The sequence below is a fragment of the Rhincodon typus genome, chromosome 18 (genome assembly GCF_021869965.1).
Source record: "Rhincodon typus isolate 14 chromosome 18, sRhiTyp1.1, whole genome shotgun sequence".
In the NCBI taxonomy this organism is placed as follows: Eukaryota; Metazoa; Chordata; class Chondrichthyes; order Orectolobiformes; family Rhincodontidae; genus Rhincodon; species Rhincodon typus.
The window spans coordinates 53,448,179-53,465,391 of record NC_063349.1 but is presented as its reverse complement, the minus strand read 5'-3'; the positions used below and the strand labels follow the sequence as shown (position 1 = coordinate 53,465,391).

General features: G+C 40.7%; 1 protein-coding gene and 1 long non-coding RNA gene across 2 annotated transcripts in view; one reads left to right on the top strand and one right to left on the bottom strand.

Annotated features, from left to right (window-relative positions):
* Positions 1 to 2,715: 2,715 nt before the first annotated feature.
* Positions 2,716 to 16,256, bottom strand: LOC125481043. The gene is made up of 3 exons (XR_007264079.1): positions 16,161 to 16,256; positions 7,390 to 7,538; positions 2,716 to 2,848 (listed from the first exon to the last, which is right to left on the bottom strand). It is a non-coding gene; the product is annotated as an uncharacterized LOC125481043 (long non-coding RNA).
* An 881-nt stretch (positions 16,257 to 17,137) lies between these two features.
* The window catches only part of arid2 (AT rich interactive domain 2 (ARID, RFX-like)), a 138,758-nt gene continuing 138,682 nt past the window's right edge, over positions 17,138 to 17,213 (top strand). Inside the window, exon 1 of the mRNA XM_048607954.1 lies at positions 17,138 to 17,173. The gene's annotated coding sequence lies outside the window, so the exon portion shown is untranslated. The remainder of the gene's footprint in view (positions 17,174 to 17,213) is intronic.

The window sequence follows — 17,213 nt, the reverse complement described above, 5'->3', positions numbered from 1 at the left end:
ATTTAAGTGAGAGTCACCATCTGGCCTTTTGCCAACTTTAGCCAAAGATTCATTTAACCATCATTGATCCTATCAATTGTGATGTTCAAGAGACAATTAAGCCTTGTCTGGCTCAATTACATTGTGATCCTGTTAATTTTATACTTTACTGTGTAACAGAGACTTATGGAATAAAACCCATATACAGAAATATTTTCTGGTATCCTTCACATATAGTACTTCAACACCACTGTAACTCAAGGACATCATCTGTAGCTTTCAGAGCAACTCAAGTGCCAGACATAAAACTTACCAAGGTCATGGGTTTTGTTCCTGGGTCAGGTGCACAGAGGCAGAAGAAATCCCAGATCTATAGAGTTAATTTAAAAAAAAAATGGAGACAGCCACCCACACTTCCAAATTCCATTCAGGGAGCAAAAGGGGCATGGCTAGTTTTGTAACCAAGCCAACTTGGAAGAGGCCAAGAGGCTTTCGGTCCCAAAAGCAAATTGGCTAAAAAGCCTGTTGCCTTGGGACTCCAGCACAAGTTACTTTTCTTAAATTACAAAAAAATGTTGACAACACAAGACATCCCTCCTGCTCACACCATCACCCCCACCTCATTCCCCGTATCCCATCCAATGTCAATCTACCCATCCATGATGGCCCTTTATAATCTCTGTGCCACTTTGTGTCCCTAAATATCCTATGGCCTTTACAGTTCATATGCCAACATAAACCCTAACCTCTGCCAATACACCTGGTACCTAGCACCTAGGGCCAACTTTAAGGTGGCACTCTGACAGTGCATACTGATGTCATTTGAAAGGGGTGGGGTGGGAAATCATTGAAATTCCTTCAACTAGTCAATAAACAACTAGAGCTGTCCATCAATATGCTCACTCAATAGATATTCCTTGTGAAAATGTGTTTTGGAAATCAAGCATGCAGCATAAATCCTGTAATGGTTTGTTATTAACAAATGCGTAGTCTTTTTTTAAAAAAAAATCTAAAACGTCCACTTTTTTTTGGAACAGTCTTGATCGTTTAACTGCTTCTCTCTTTCCACATCCAACTCCCCCAACACGAAGAGTACATCTGGGACCTCTTTCCTAAAAGGCATAAGTATTTTGAAACTTTCCTTCAGCCGTTACCCTCACCCCATGCCTCACCATATAATCTAATGGCTTCTGCTCATCCCATCACTCTTCATATGCACTGTTACCCAAATGACCCCCACCCATGATAACTTGGTACCTGGTTTTGACCCATCATCCTTTACCTACCATGCCAACTCAGCATTCATGTATACTTGTAAATACACATTCTTTATTGCAGACAACACTGAGAAAAGCACTCAAAAACAAATGGACACTTCTTGATAAAGTTGAGACTTGTTGACATTGCTTGATTAGTTGTGCAATTCTGAGGAGTTTGCGCATAAAGGTTCATTTGCCTCCAGTTAACAGTCCCAAGGACTCATGATTTCTAGCTGATCCCCATGCCCCAATCCCAAGTTATCCTGGGACCTTATCTGCAGGGCCACCTCTATTCTCCAAAGGGGTTCCTGGCCATCCAAGATAGAAATATTTGAGAATAGGTCCGCTCTTATTACTCCACACTCAGTCCACATGTACCACAAACTCAAATATGAACTCAGTAGAGGCACTCGGTCATTCACATGGCCAGCAACCTTGGAGAACCACCCATACCTTACGACCCTACCCTTGTGAAAACCTGAAATACTGGGTTTGGGGATTGGAGTCAGATTTCTAATTTCTTCAGTCATTTTTGCCATGGCAGATATTTCTAGGCCCGAATCTCCTTAGGAATCACAGTGTAAACTGCATCTTACAAGGGTTCTCTTTTGTTCATAGTATTTAATAAGTTGGAGTCTATTAAGAACACCATGAGTTACTGGTATACCACAACAGTATTTCTACACTGCTAATATATTGCAATGACCAGGAGTGTGCTCAGACCTTGTTCTGCATCATAACAGCTTTTTAAAATTGGGGCTTTGAAAATCAAAGCTGAATCCGCCCTAGTATAAACTTGCTTTAAGTTTAGTAGCAAATACAGAACTGGAGAAATCAAATCCAATACTTCCTTGTGCTTAAATATGGAGAGCACTAAAGTGAAATCAGATGAAGTTAAATTTTTCAGTGCACAGGAAAACAAAATATAAACCACGTTTTAAAGGCATTGAGTGAGATACAAAATAATGCAAGTATCACTTGTCATTATATGTAACAATTACTATAGCCACAAAATTAATCACTGTTCCTCTGAGCTAAATGAAACAAAGTATCTTCCACTTCATTGACAAAGACATTTGGTTTTGATCATCCTTTTCCTGTCACTACTTCCTCATCACAAGCTAATACGAGAGTTTCCCCATTGACAATCCAACAACTCCAAACTAATTATCTCTACCATCAAGAACAATTACTTGGGAACAACAGCAACCAAATTCCCCAAAGTCATTAGAAGCAAAGCACAGATCCTTCACTGCAATAGAGTCAAAAACTACAGAATTCATTGTGGGAATACCATAACCATATGGACTGTAGCAGTGTAGGAAATAGCTCATCACAATCCTCAAAATGCAATTTGGTCTCGGAAACAGATTGCTGACTTTGCACCAATCACATTATATCAATAATACCCCACCCTTCCTGCTATGTAGTACTGCATAGCTATTAGTCATCTGCAGGAGAAAATAATCTACTGAAAACAAGTGCTTCAGATCATTTATAAAGGGGTTCTGCCATTATGCGTATTCCAGCAAAGCAAATTTGCTATAACACAATTCCATTGAGTAGATGTCGACATCGTGGGCTTTGTCAAAGAATTTCTTATACACCATCTGCAAGGATCGGAAATGTTCAGAATAAGTCAATGTGCTCATTTGAAAAAGTTAATTGAATTCTATGTCATAAAGCTCAAAAATATCATCACACAGTGAACAACCATCTTATTAGCAAAATACGTGAATTCTTAGTTTGAAGAATTTATGTTGAACACTAAATGCAAAAGAGTGAGTGCTTTTAAATATATACCTTTGAGGGTAGTATTTTTTTCCTAGATTTTGTTACACAAGAACTTTTGAACTTGCTCATGTAAATCATTTATTCTAAAAGTTGTCTGTTACAACCTGCTCTTTTCCTGCACTATTTTGAATGCATTATAAATCTCAGTAACATTGTATCTTAATCCTACAATTAACTTCAATGTCAATGGGCTACACAGGCAAGAAAGTTTAGATTCCTCTGCTTCACAATCTGAAAATCTATCCAGAAGTCTGTGCTGATGAATGTCAGGTCAGATCAGCAATGGACTAGGCTGTGACGCAGATTATATTGTAGGTGAATAGGTTTTTTTTTGATAAGAGTCAAGGCTCACACAAGTGACAGGCTTGGTGTCAATACTTATAGGAGAATGGTGAGGAAGAATTGAGTGATTTTGAGTTTTATATTTTGGTGATCTGCCTCAACCCTGCTTTTCCCACAGGCCCTGCTATTTCTATAGCGCTATTTTCTTTAACATGTTGCTGCACTGGAATGCAACTATCGCGTTATAGCAGAACCCCCGTACCTGGGGCAGAGAAAGAGAAGCTGGTGGGAGCGGAGACTCAAATCAGGAAATATAAATGGAGGCAAAGGCTGGAGGTCAACACTTAACTGAAAGCACAGAGACTTAGGTCACCAGATACAATTTGAAAAATTCAAGAGTGATGTCAATGGAAAGGCTCACTGTTTGGTAATAGCTACTAAATTGAATACCTATTCGAAACTGCTTTTAGATAAAGGTAAATGAGAAATACTTTACAGGTTAAACAAAAGGGAATAGAATTTAAAAAAAACAAAAAAATCAAATTGAAAACATAATTAAATAAAACAGAAAGATGAGATGATGTGCTGTAGCTGCATGGCCTGGTAGCTGGTGGACCCCATTGTGGTTCAGAATGACTACATCTATAGAAAGTATTGATTGCTCAAGTTGAGTTGTACACTGTGGCGTGTCAGGTTGAGGGGGGGAGCAGTTACCTAGACACTGCTTCAGGAGACAGTCACACCCCTTAGACTAAACTACCTTGAATTGGTCAGTGGTTATCGTGTGACAATCAGCAAGGCAGGTAGGGGGAAATCCAGGAGGTAGTGCTGCAGAAGCCTCTGCTGTTGTCCTCAGCTAACAGGTTCAAGATTCTTGCTGCCTGTGTACATGAGAACATGAAGTATAGTGGATGAGAAAACTGACCACTGCACCATGACACAGGGAGCCATTCAAGTGGGGGTAGAAAAGAGAAATATAGTCATAATGGAAAATAATAGATAGGAGCTAAGACACTATTCCTTGTGGTCAGAATTGAGAGCCCCGAAGACTGTACTGCCTACCTGGTGCCAACATTTATCATCTCTCATCCGGGCTCTGTTGAAGTGGGAAAGAAAGATCCAGTTGTCACAGTCCATATAGGTAACAGGATAGGTGGAAAGAGGTACTGCTGAGGGAATGAGCAGCTAGGGGCTAAATTTGAAAGTAGAACCAAAAAGGTGGTAATAATCTTGATAAAGAGATGAAATAAGAACAGTTGCAAGAGATAATCTCGGCTTGGATAACAGAGTCCACTTAGGTGGAGGTAAAAACAGCGTTGGCAGGAACAGTATAGATCCCAAATAGCTGCCATTCTGTAGGAAAAACTAGAAGTCAACAAATAATGGGAGCATGTAAAAGGAATAGAGTAATAATATGGGTGACTTTAATTGCTATGTTGATTGTGTTATGCAAATTGGAAAGGATAGCTATAAACAAATTTATAGCGTGCATTAGGAATGGTTTCCTAGAGTAAGTGTGTCATAGAGTCAAACAAGGAACAGGCAGGTTTAACCACGACCTCAGAAAAAGAACCCCTAGGAAGCAGTAATAACATAATAGAATTTGATTATGAGAGAGTGAGAAACTTGGTTAGTTACCAACTGTGTTTAACTTAAACCAGTGTAATTGTAATGAAATGAGGATAGACTTAGCTAAAGTGGGCTAGGTAGATAGATTAGCAGGAAACAGTATGAAACGAGTGTTCAACATTTAAAGGTAGTAATTCATGACTCTCAAAGATAAAATCTCAGTAAAAGGAGGAAAGATTCTGAGAGAGAGATAAACCAACCATGGCTAACCAAGGAAGTTAAGGAGGATATTCAGTTGAAATAAAAAGCATGTTAAAAAAAGGCAAAAATCAGTCCTGATAAGTGGGATATATTCAGAATCCAGCAAAGGGGGACTGATAATAAAAGAGGGCAAAAATAAACCACGAGGACAAACAAACAAGGAATACCAAAGAAACAGACAATAAGAACCTCTTTAAACCTATAAAAGAGAGGTCAAAGTGAACATAAGACCTTCAGAAAATGAATCCGAGAGATTGTTTATGAGGAACAAGGATATGGCAGAGCAATTGAACAGATAATATGCAGTCTTCACTGTGGAAGGTATCACAAACTTTCCATTAATACTAAAGAGTATGGAGAGGCAATTAAGTACCATTACTGGAGAAGTAGTATCAGACAAACTATGGGGCCAAAGACAGATAAGTCTCCTGGTCCTGATGGCTTGCATCTGAGGATCCTAAAAAGGAGGCAGCTAGAGAGGTATTTGACATATTGGTTGCAATTTTCCAAAAATCCTCAGATTCTCTCGTATTAGACAACTGGAATATCCCACGGATGCCCCAATTCAAAAATCAAACGGTGGCAAAAAGCGGGTCACTATAGGCTGGTTAGCCTAACATCTATCATTAGAAACATAATGGAATCAATTAAGGAACTAGCAGCAGAACATCTGGAAAATCATAACTTAATGAAGCAGAGTCATGAAAGGGAAATCGTATCTGACTTAGAGATTTGAGAAGGTTGAGAAAGTCTCAAGAAAATTGCGGCATCTTCATTGACGGGCACAGCATACCTCCACAAATAGCTATAAAAGGTAAATCTCTTCAACAAATCAAGTCAACACATGATTCTTTTAGAGATAGTAGGAACTGCCGATGGCTGTAGAATCTGAGATAACAAGGTGTAGAGCTGGATGAACACAGCAGGCCAAGCAGGAAAGCTGATGCTTCGGATCGAGACTGGTTTCTGATTGCTTCCCACAGTTGTTAAAAAGAGTAGGTCTGAAAGATGCCACTCAAAACTTCTTTATTGGGGAATTTACAAAGGTTTAAAATCATCTTAGGAGTAGCATCACAAATCAGTCTTTAAATCCATTACACTTTGTCTATGAACGTACCCAAACAAATCTAGCAAAACCCAGGGGGTCAAACAGAAAAGCTTATCAATCTGCTTCAGCTTACTAGATATATTATGTGTCACATGGTTTCCTCAATTTCTGAGGGAAACATGTATAACATTGAAAGGCTTAAATTCATGGCTTAGGCTAAAAGACAAAAATGAAAAACTATAAAACATTAAGTAGAACCCCACAAGCCATTCCTCATTCTCATCAAATGTCAGAAGAACAAAATGTTTTCCCTGCCTTTCAATCCCAAGTGGTAGGTGACAGTCTTCTGACCAACTGGGATGGCATGGTAACAGTGGTCAGCACTGATGCCTCACAGCCCCAAGGACCTGGGCTTGATTCCAGCCTCAGGTGACTGTGTGTTCAGTTTGAAGTTCTCCCCGTGTCTGTGTGGGTTTCCGCCAGGTGCTCCAGTTTCCTCCCACAGTCCAAAGACGAGCAAGTTAGGTGGATTGGCCATGCTAAATTGTACTGTAGTGTCCAGGGATGTGCAGGCTAGGTGGATTAGCCAGGGTAAATACAGAGTTACTGGGATAGGGTGGGTCTGGTTGGGATGCTCTTTGGTGGGTTGGTGCAGTCACAATGGGCCTAATGGCCTCTTTCTGCACTGTAGGGATTCTAAGATTTTATACCTTGGTTGGATTCAGACAGACGAAGTGGGCTGAGCAGAACAACAAACTTACGGCCTGCAGCACTTGACTTTAGCAGATCACTCAAAATCTCCTCATTGGGATCTTCAAACAAGATGCAAGTTTCAACCAAACATTCTTTTAAAAAAAAAAATCACACCTAGGATGCCAATCATTCAATACTTCAACAGAATGAATTGACCACCTCTGACAAATCAATTGATCTATTACAATTACTTAGGCAAAGCTGTTTTGATTGCCTGCAATCACAGCTATCAGGAAGGCTCCTGGATAGAATGACAACCATAGCTCTGCACTTCAATATATTTCACCATAAAAGGTGACTTTGTTTCACATACCAACCATGGAAACATTCAGCAGTCTGAGAACTAGTTATGACGCACAAGAAAAATACAGCCATAATTGCGTGTCATAGCTTCTAATTTATTTGTTAGTATAGATTATTTTTGATTCTGAATTAAATGTATACCTGCACAAACTGACATTTGCCAATGAAATTGATTTTTGCAAATGTTAACAATGAGTACATTTATTTTCTCCATTTCAATCCCAGGTGTCTGTATCTTAGAGCCAGAACAGTTGGGGAGAACAGAACAGATTTCGAAACTCCTTTATTGACTGGAGAGAAAATTAAAGAAAAACAAAAATAAACAAACTTTCTTGCGTTTCTAACACCAGAACAGAATATGCTGGCACCCTAGCCCACAATTTCTTATTTACAATGAAACAAATTCTCACTTGTTGAAAGTAAAGAAATCAGAAAATGCTAGAAATACTCAGAGTTGGCAGCATTTGGGCAGATAGAAAGTTTTAATGTTTCAGGTGGATGACCTTTTAGCAAAGCCGATGTGTCACTACCTCCAACGGTTTGCTTTTATTTTAGATTTCCAATACATGGCTTGTGTACAAAATCATGTTCTGTATGAAAACATAGAAAATTATCATGATTGTGTTAGGGACAGTTAACATTTAAAGATAAATACTAACACATTTTAACTAATGAACTCACCACAAGATTTCACTAAACAAAACCAAAAACTTTACTGCACAGAAAAAGCAAGACACTAACTACATTCAGTTTTACTTACTTCTCCTTGTTCCTTCATCTGTCTGCAGTTCGCACGAATTAGTTGGGCCGAAATGCCTGTTTTGCTGCTGTATACCTGTATAATTATCTGGTATTTTGAAATCTTAGTGTTATTTACTGCTGTTAGAACCACAATTTTCAATTCCAGCTATTCTCTCAAATAAAACTTGTTGTTTAACAATTGACTGGGGATACACAGTTACTTGTTACAATTGTCTTCTTAGTGCTTTCCAGACAATTCTGTGATTGCTTTCTTTGCCATAGGGAATGGAGGGGTCCACTGGATTTCTTCATGGGCCAGGGTAGATTTTTCAGCTTCAAAATCCAAAAAGAGAGGTTATGCTACCACCTGCAGTCCACACAGAACAAATTTAATATTTTCTCAACTCAGGTACTTGTCAGGTCTGTATCCATCAGCATTGGCTCTCTTCTGAGTGAGCTGCAAACTGCCAGCGCTCAGCATACGACTGAACTACTTTTGGAGCAAACACCCCGATAATTTAACAAAAGAACCATTCATTTCCAACAGTCTATTCCCGTGAGGACATGGCATGTTTTGGAATATCCTCATAAGAGACTTTCAGAATCATTTACCCTACTTAAAATTCTTTTGTCATTTGAACCAGTAAACAACATTTTACAACTTTATTGACTTACTGTTGGGTAAGGGCTTTTGGACCTTAAAACAACTCTGCAAAGATGTCATGGAACTGATCCCCTTGGGATGTATGTAAGCATAGGGTGGGCGGAATTGGTTTGATCCATGGAGATTGAATTAGATTGACAGAAGTGCAGTTAGAGAATAATCTCAAATTAACAGTAGGCTCAGAGCCTGATGTAGCTGATTACCATGTATGGTTACATTCATCAATATGCAATAAACAGAATAATAAAGAAGGCCAAGCCTAAAACAGATCTTGACCTTGCCTTCTCCTGTGGTCTCACTAATGCCTCACAGTTTTAGTGACATTTCCACATTTTTATCCATCTGCTCCTTGTTCCTCCTTTGCTTCTTTTCAGTTCTGAAGAAGTGTCATAACAGACTATAAAACATTGATAACAGTGTGGATCTGGAGAAACACAGCAGGCCAGGCAGCATCAGAGGAGCAGGAAAGTTGATGTTTCAGGTCAGAACCCTTCTTCAGAAATGCCAACTTTCCTGCTCCTCTGATGCTGCCAGGCCTGCTGTGTTCCTCCAGCTCCATACTGCTTACCTCTGACTCCAGCACCTGCAGTTCTTACTATCTCAGACTATAAACATTTACTGTTCATCTCTTCACAAATACTGATAGACCTGTTGAGTTGAGGTTCTCCAGCACTGTTCGCTTCACATTTCTGACATCTGCCGTATTTTATACTGTCATTCCTTACTTTTATACTCCACTGTCTTTCAAATAATGGCCAACAGCCTATTTGCCTTCCATATTATCTGAACTGGAGCGCTAGCTTGGAGAGATTTATGCATGGCCAACCCAAATATCTTTGCGCTGCAGCTTTCTGCGGTCTTTCCACATTTAAATTGTCAGCTTCTCTGTTCTTCGTGTCAAAGTGCATAACCTTTCATTTTCCTGACATCACATTGTGATGATACCTTGGCTTTAAGTGGTGTATTTTGTCCCTTTCTTTTTAAAAAATGAAGAAAGGTTTAAAGAGAGGTAACGAGCACTCTACTCAGAGCCAATAAACAGCCTGAAGGACCTGGGCTTTGTTCAAACAAAAAAGGAATAGAAGCAGCCTGAATGATTGGGGTCAAGCTCCCACAGAACCAGGATTTTTAGTTTTAATTGTCAGTACAGTTACTTCCGGGGTCTTGACACTGAACATGGAAGCTGTTTTTCCCCGTACAAGTACCAGGTGTAAGGTTACTCGAGAGCCCATGGCGGTGGGGGTTAATATTAACCTAGAATCATAGAATCCCTACAGCATGGAAGGAGACCATTTGGCTCATTGACTCCACACCAATCCACACCCTACACTGCCCATGGTCAGTCCATCTAACCTGCACATCTTTGGACTGTAGGAGGAAACTGGAACACTAGGAAGAAACCTACGCAGACATGGACAGCGTGCAAAGTCCGCATACGATAGTCGTCAGAGGGTGGAATCATACCCAGGCCCCCAGTGCTATGAGGCAGCAATGCTAATCATTGAGCCACTGCCATTCATTATGATCATGACTGAACATCCAATCAAAAGCCTGTTTCTGCTTTTCCCCTCCATATCCTTTGATCCCTTTAGCCTTAAGTGCTGTATGCAACTCCTTGAAATCATAGTGCTTTGCCCTTGACTGCTTTCTGTGGTAGTTAAATCCACAGGCCCACCACTCTCAGTGAAGAAACTGCTCATCTCAGTCCTAAATGATTTATCCCAGATCATTAAAACAGTGATCCCTCATTCTGGACTCCCCCACTAGAGTCAGAAAACTTCCTTTCTGCAACTATCCTTTCCAGTCTTTTTAGAATTTTAAAACTTTCCATGTGATCCTCCCTCATTATTCTGAACTCCACTGAATATAATCCTAACCAATCCAACCTCCCCTCAAATGTCAGTCCCACCATCCCAAGAATCAGGGTGGTAAACCTGCATTGTGCTCTCTCCATAGCCAGAGCATGCTTCCTCAGATAGAGACCATAACTCCACAGAACATTCCAGGTATGGTTGTGCAAAGGCCCTGTATAAAATTGTAGCAAGATGTCCCTGCTTCTGTACTTGAATCCTCTCACTAATACACCACTTGCCTTCTTTACCACTTGCTTACCTTCAACAACTGATGTACATGAAGGTGTAGCAAGGACACCCAGGTCTTGCTGCACATTCTCCTCTCTCAATTTAATGATCTGCCTCCCTGATTTTGCTGCCAAAATGAGCAAACTCACATTTATCCAATGCGGTGCATTTGACACATTTGTTCACTCAGCTTGTCAAAAATCACAAATGAAGCAGTGCATATCCTGCTTGTTACCTCAAAGAATTAGTCAATAATAGAACCATATATAAATTACACAATCTATTGCCCAACTGACTGCGGATTTGAAACAAATTTTACACTGGCCAAAATGTTTATAACATTTGCAAGGCATTTATTAAAATATTTAATAAATTGTTGAACTATTTTAAACAAAAGACAATGCTGCTTCAACATAATCATCATATTACCTCAAAAAGCAGCTAAATCTTGAGTTTCATTGAATTGTAGTCAAAGAAAGGACAAGTCTTATGGAGGTACAATGTAACTATGAAATATGTAGTGTTGCCATGACCGGTATGGAAGAAGGAGATAGTGGACAAGAAAGAAAATACCATTTAAAGAACTGGTGGGAAAAAAAGTATTATTTAATACTTGAAATGATAGAGTAAATAGAGTCTTGTCATAATCTTTGAAATATGCGAGTACAAAAGTGGTGCTAAATCTGTTGGCAAAAGAACAGAAAACTGACAGATTAACGAAGCGTACTTTTTATTGGGAAGACGTAAATGGTAACAACTTTCAGTGTGTATGAAAATCATAGCTCTTTGTCCGACAGTGGTTACGGCCATGTCTGTTCTCCTGACCAGAAGGTTCATGTTCTGGATACGTGTCACGGCACTGCTGACCAGGTTGATTAAAAACGTTATTGGATTTAGTTATCAGAGCCGCAATTATCAAAATGCTGATAGCACAGTTACTGGTGCTGTACGACAAGTACATGACAAAAAGAGGTTCCACATGCTCGTGGGCACCCAAAATGTGAACGGACATTCCACAAGCACTACTTTTCGGCAACTACTAACCAATGCATATTATAGGCCATGCACTCTTGGAAACAATTTATCAGCAAGGAAGGTAACTCATATTCTCAACCAAAGGAACTTAGATTTTGGAACATTGTAATTTAAAGCTCCATAGAGAGGACAAAATTAGGTGTCCATTTTATGGATAGCAACTTCTCTAAAAAAAATTGATTACTTTGATCAAAGTCACTGAAAGTTCCTCCAAAAAGAGTTTGTAATTTGCCACACACGACTAGGGTTAATTGCTTTTTCCTCCTGTTAGAGGAAGTAAATTGAATTATGCAAAACAAACTGTACTATCATCTACAAACTTATTTGTGACTGGCCAAAAAGAACTTAAGGAAACTCTAATACCATGAGCACATTATTTTAAAGCGCCACCCTGGCAGTTCAGCAAATTAAAACATCAAATGGCTGAGCCATTAGCTCACAAACTATTAAGATTTGATCATCAGAATCTAAGGGAGGCTAACACGATTAATTCAGCCACCTTGGACTGAGCATGAAAATGCCTGAGCTTCTCATTTCTCTGCTACAAAGAATCCAAATTAGCAGAAATTTACAAAGGACATGGGGGTGGGGGTGAAGAGCAGAAGAAACGGAAAGCAGGAGAGAAAGAAAAAAAAAGGCAGGTTCCAATCTTTACAAATCCACACTGGCATCAAGTCAAAAAAATGAAGTCTTAGAAATCTGGGTTCCAAGTACATAATGTGCTATTCGTAATTTTCAAAAACAAACTAATTTATTATCATTTAATCACAGCTGAAGATTAGTGACTTTCTCTACTGCTAAATTTGTATTTAAACTATATCCCCACCTCACTGAGAACTAATCACCTCATCAGGAATCTCCATTTTCCCTTTCAAGTCCTTCAATGTGCCAACATCCAATGCATGATTGAGGTGAACTTCTGATTACCACACAACTGCCTACATGTACCTCTAACAATCGCCAATCTTTCTGTTAGTCTCAGCACACTATCCTTTCATTTGCGGGATATACTGGCCTAACCATTGCATTACCCACCCCTAACTCTCCAAGGTGGTTATGGTGAGAAGCCTCCTTGAACTGTTGGGTGTATCGACATTATAGGGCCCAGAGTCCAAATGTCAAAACCATCTTCCTTCTGTTAGCTATGATTCTAACAGCAACAGCAGAGAGTTTTCCTCCCAATTTGCATCGAGTCCAGTTTTACGAGGGATCCTCAATGCCACCTGGTTAGATGCTAGCCTGAAGTCAGGAGCAGTAACCCTCACTTCCCCTCGACTTCAGCTCTTTTCTCTATGTTTGAGCCAAGGCCATAATGAGAGCAAAGCTGAGTATGGTGGAACTCAAACAGAGCAATGAGCTGGTTATTGTTGAGTGCCATTTGACAGCACTGAACATGCCATGATCCATCCTTTCGGATCCATAGCTTTTGCAGTATGCAGTTCTGTTAGCTGCTTCTTGATATCACAGTCAATAGAATTGGTGGAAGTCTGACAACCTCAGGAAGCCACGAGTCTACTTAGCACTTCTGACTGAAGATGCTTGCAAATGCTTAAGCCACATCTTTTGCATTGATGTGCTGGCCTCCATCTCATTTACAGTGGAGATATTTGCAGAATCACTTCCTCCAATGATCTGTTTAATTGTGCACCAATTAATGTGGAAGGACTGCACAGCTTACAGTTGGTTCTATTAGGTGTGGGATTACTTAGCTCTTTCACATGCTGTTTACATTTAAGTGCTTTACCAGGTTGACACCTCACTTGTAAGTAGACCTGCTACTCTTGACATGTCTTTCTGTATTTCATTGAATCTGGGCAATCCCCTGTCTTGGTGGTAACACTATGTAGATACGCCACCTCAGGTTACAGATCATGGAGGAGTACAATTCAACTGCAGCTAAATGGTTCAAAACACCTCAAGGAAGTTTAGCCTTCAATTGTTAGATCTGTTCAAAATTTATCCCGTACAACAAAGTAGGAATGCCACACAACATGATGGAAGGCACCCTCAATGTGAAAGCAGACTTTGTCTCCATAAGGACTATGTAATCGCCACATATACCAATATTATCATTGTCAGATGCGTTTACAACTATACTGAAAACTCAGGGGTTAAGTATGTTTATCCCTTGCATTGATTCCTTCATCATCTGCTACAGGTCTAGTCTAGCAGTCTGCGTCCTTTAAGACTGGGCCAGTAGTTATACCAAGCCACACTTGACAATGGACATTGAGGTCACTCACTCAGAGCTCATTCATGCCCTTGAAACCCTCAAGGCATTCCCCAAGTGGTGCTCAACATTGGGAGAAAACTGATTCATCAACTGAAGGGTTGTAGTAAGTGGTAACCAGAAGGAGGCTTCACAATCCTACAGTGTAGGTGATCATGTACTTCAGGCTGTTCTTTCACAGAACAATCTAGGTAATTCCACTCCTTTCCTGATCTCTAGTGCCCTGTGGTTTCTCCACCCCATTCTTTCAAATTCCTTTTGAAAATTGCCACTGAATCTGCTTCAGTTTTGTTATTCAGCACAAGAACTTCTCTCTCAAAAATTTCTCAGCTCCCACTTGGGTCCTTTGCTTATTACCTATATTTGCATGCTGTTATCAACAGAAACACACAGTCTCTCCACATCCACTAATAAAATCCTTTGGAAGTTTAAATATCAATTTAATATTCCTTAACATTATAAGCTTCAAGGACAAAATATCCAGCTTCTTTCATGCCTCCACATAACTGAAGCAACTCATTCCAGGTATAATTTTGGCAAAATTTTCTGCATCGTTTTAAAAGCCTCAACAAGTTTTAAATGTAACTGTACTCAATGAATTTATAACAAAACATTTTTAGCTTGACTATGAAGTATTTCATTGAAAACAATAAAACCAAAAATAAAATTTGATTTCATTGAGTTGAAACTAACCTGCATTTCATACGAAATACATACCTCCAATTATAAAAGTACCATGATTTACAAGTTTGAACATTTGTGTTGTTAAATTTTACACAAGTTTTTAAACATGCAAGGGGATGTGATAGCGTGGTTGGTATGCTTGCTAGATGATTGATCCATGTAATGTTGTTCTGTGGACCTGGGCGTAAATCCTGCCATGACAGATAGTGGAATCTAAGTTTGATAAAAATCTGGTATTAAGAGTCTAATGATGACCATGAAATCATTGGTCAATTGTCAGAAAAACAACTTATCAGGTTCACTAATGCCCTTCAGGGAACCGCCCTTCTTTGTTCTGCCCTACATGTGACTCCAGACCTACAGCAGTGTGGCTGATTCTTAGATGCCTTCTGGCCAATTCGGAATGGGCAATAAATGCTGGCCCACCCAATGACACTAAGTATTGGAGGGGGTGTCAAAGAGGAGTCTCCAGACCTGTGTCTATCAGCACACGTGAATCTTCATGCACAACTCTTTACTATGCAGCATGAGAGATGTTCCTAGGACAATGTCACTGGAACACTCTGCCTCTCCCAGTCAAATACACTAATAGACAATAAGAAAAACTTGACACCTCTCCTAATGTTCCGTGGTAATTTTGATATGCCAATCCCTCCTTCAAGCGCTCAGGATGTTGTGGTAGAAGCATAAGCAAAGCCGTATGAATATTATCAAATGAAGATTCAACTTTTTCCGCATGACATTTGCGGGTCTTCGAGTATCTCGGAAGGATTTCGGACGAAAGTAAGCTTCTGTTCTTTCCCTACACACGCATCTCCAATAATTCAACCCTCAACCCGTGCACAATAAAATAAGGGTCTAGGCCCGAAACATCAGCTTTTCTGCTCCTCTGATGCTGCTTGGCCTGCTGTGTTCATCCAGCTCTACACCTTGTTATCTCACAATAAAATCCACTGGTCCGGGATATCCCCGTTGATGAAAACACCTGCAAGTCACAACAACTGCCTGCCCTGGGACTCCCGGTCAACTTTTAAGCAAAAACAGCGACTAAACTTCAAGTGCCCACAACCGTTTCTCGCCAAAGCGCACATTACTTTAAAGAAAAAGTATCACTTCGCTCTAAAAGCCGAAAGGCAAAGAGCAAAAAAAAAACAAAAAAAAGCATTAACTCTGATTTCTCTCCGCAGATGTTGCCAGACCTGCTGAGCTTTTCCAGCGGTTTCAGTTTTTGTTTCCGATTTACAGCATCTGCAGTTCTTTCTTTTTTGTACAAAACATCTCTCTTCTCCCCTCACACAACACCGTTTTCAGCAGACGACGGCCACCGCCTTCCTTTTTATAAACTATTTTAAAAAACCCCAGGAAAACGATCGCAACGCTGCGCCTTCTTCGAAGAAGTCCGTCTGATTCGAATAAAATCCTCGCTACACATAATAACAAATAAAAAGACACACATACGGCATGCATAAATACATACGAGTCAGTGTTTGTGCGGAAATCGTAGGAGAGAACCGAACGTCTCCTCACTCCGAGTTGGGCGCCGCCATTTTGCGAGCCGTTACCCTGGGACTGGGCGGGAAAGTGGGCGGAGGAAAGAGCAGCGCGTGATGGTATGAGGGAGGCGGGGGGAACCTGCGCGAGAGTCGGGGTGGTGGTGGAGAGACGAAAGTGGGCGGAGGAAAGAGCAGCGCGAGTGATGGGGGGGGAGGGGGAAACTTGGAGGAGGAGGAGGAGAGCGCAGCGCAAGAGGCGAAAGTGGGAGGAGTCGAGAGCAGCGCTAGGGTGGTGGGGGGGGAGAGGAGGAGGGGAGAGGATAGCGCGTGTGGGGGAGGGGAAGGAGCAGGGAAGGGGGAGGGGTGTCGTGTAATGGTTGAATAGTGGCACCCCCTCCTGGGGCCCAGGCTGTGGTGGCCGGTTTGGTTGAGACGAGGCGCTATTGTTTCGCTTCTCCGAGGGAGGTTCGAGCTGCCGCTGGTGTTTCGGCCGCCAACAGCACCGCTGCTGTGTTTTCATTCCTTTTTTTTCAAAAAAAATTATGTATAAATGTGTGTCTGTGTGTGCGTGTTATTTTTTTTTGTCCTCTCCCGTGTGTGAGTTAATGTTAAACTGCATGGAGCCGCTGCAGCCCGTCTGAAAAGAAAAATATATTTATACCATAAATACACACATTTATATTGTCTACCACATTAACATACAATAGAGAACAAGATGTAAGTTGTTTTTTTTGTGTGTTCTTTTTTTGGTTGAGAGGAGATCGAAGAGTGCAGCGAGTGAGTAAAAGCGAGTCTTTGCTCTCTTTTTTTTTCTTTTTTTCTCTCTCTTAAACTTTCGCACTCGCTCCATCAATGACTGAGCGGCGGCGGCGGCGGCGGACCGGCTCTCCTTCCAGACATTGAATAAGTTCCCCGAGGCTTTTTATTTATTTATCATTCCCCCCCCCCCCCCCCCCCCACACACCCCCCCAAAAAAAAACACCCTCTCTCGCTTTCTCTCTCTCTCTCTCTCTCTCCACCCCACCGCCCCACACACA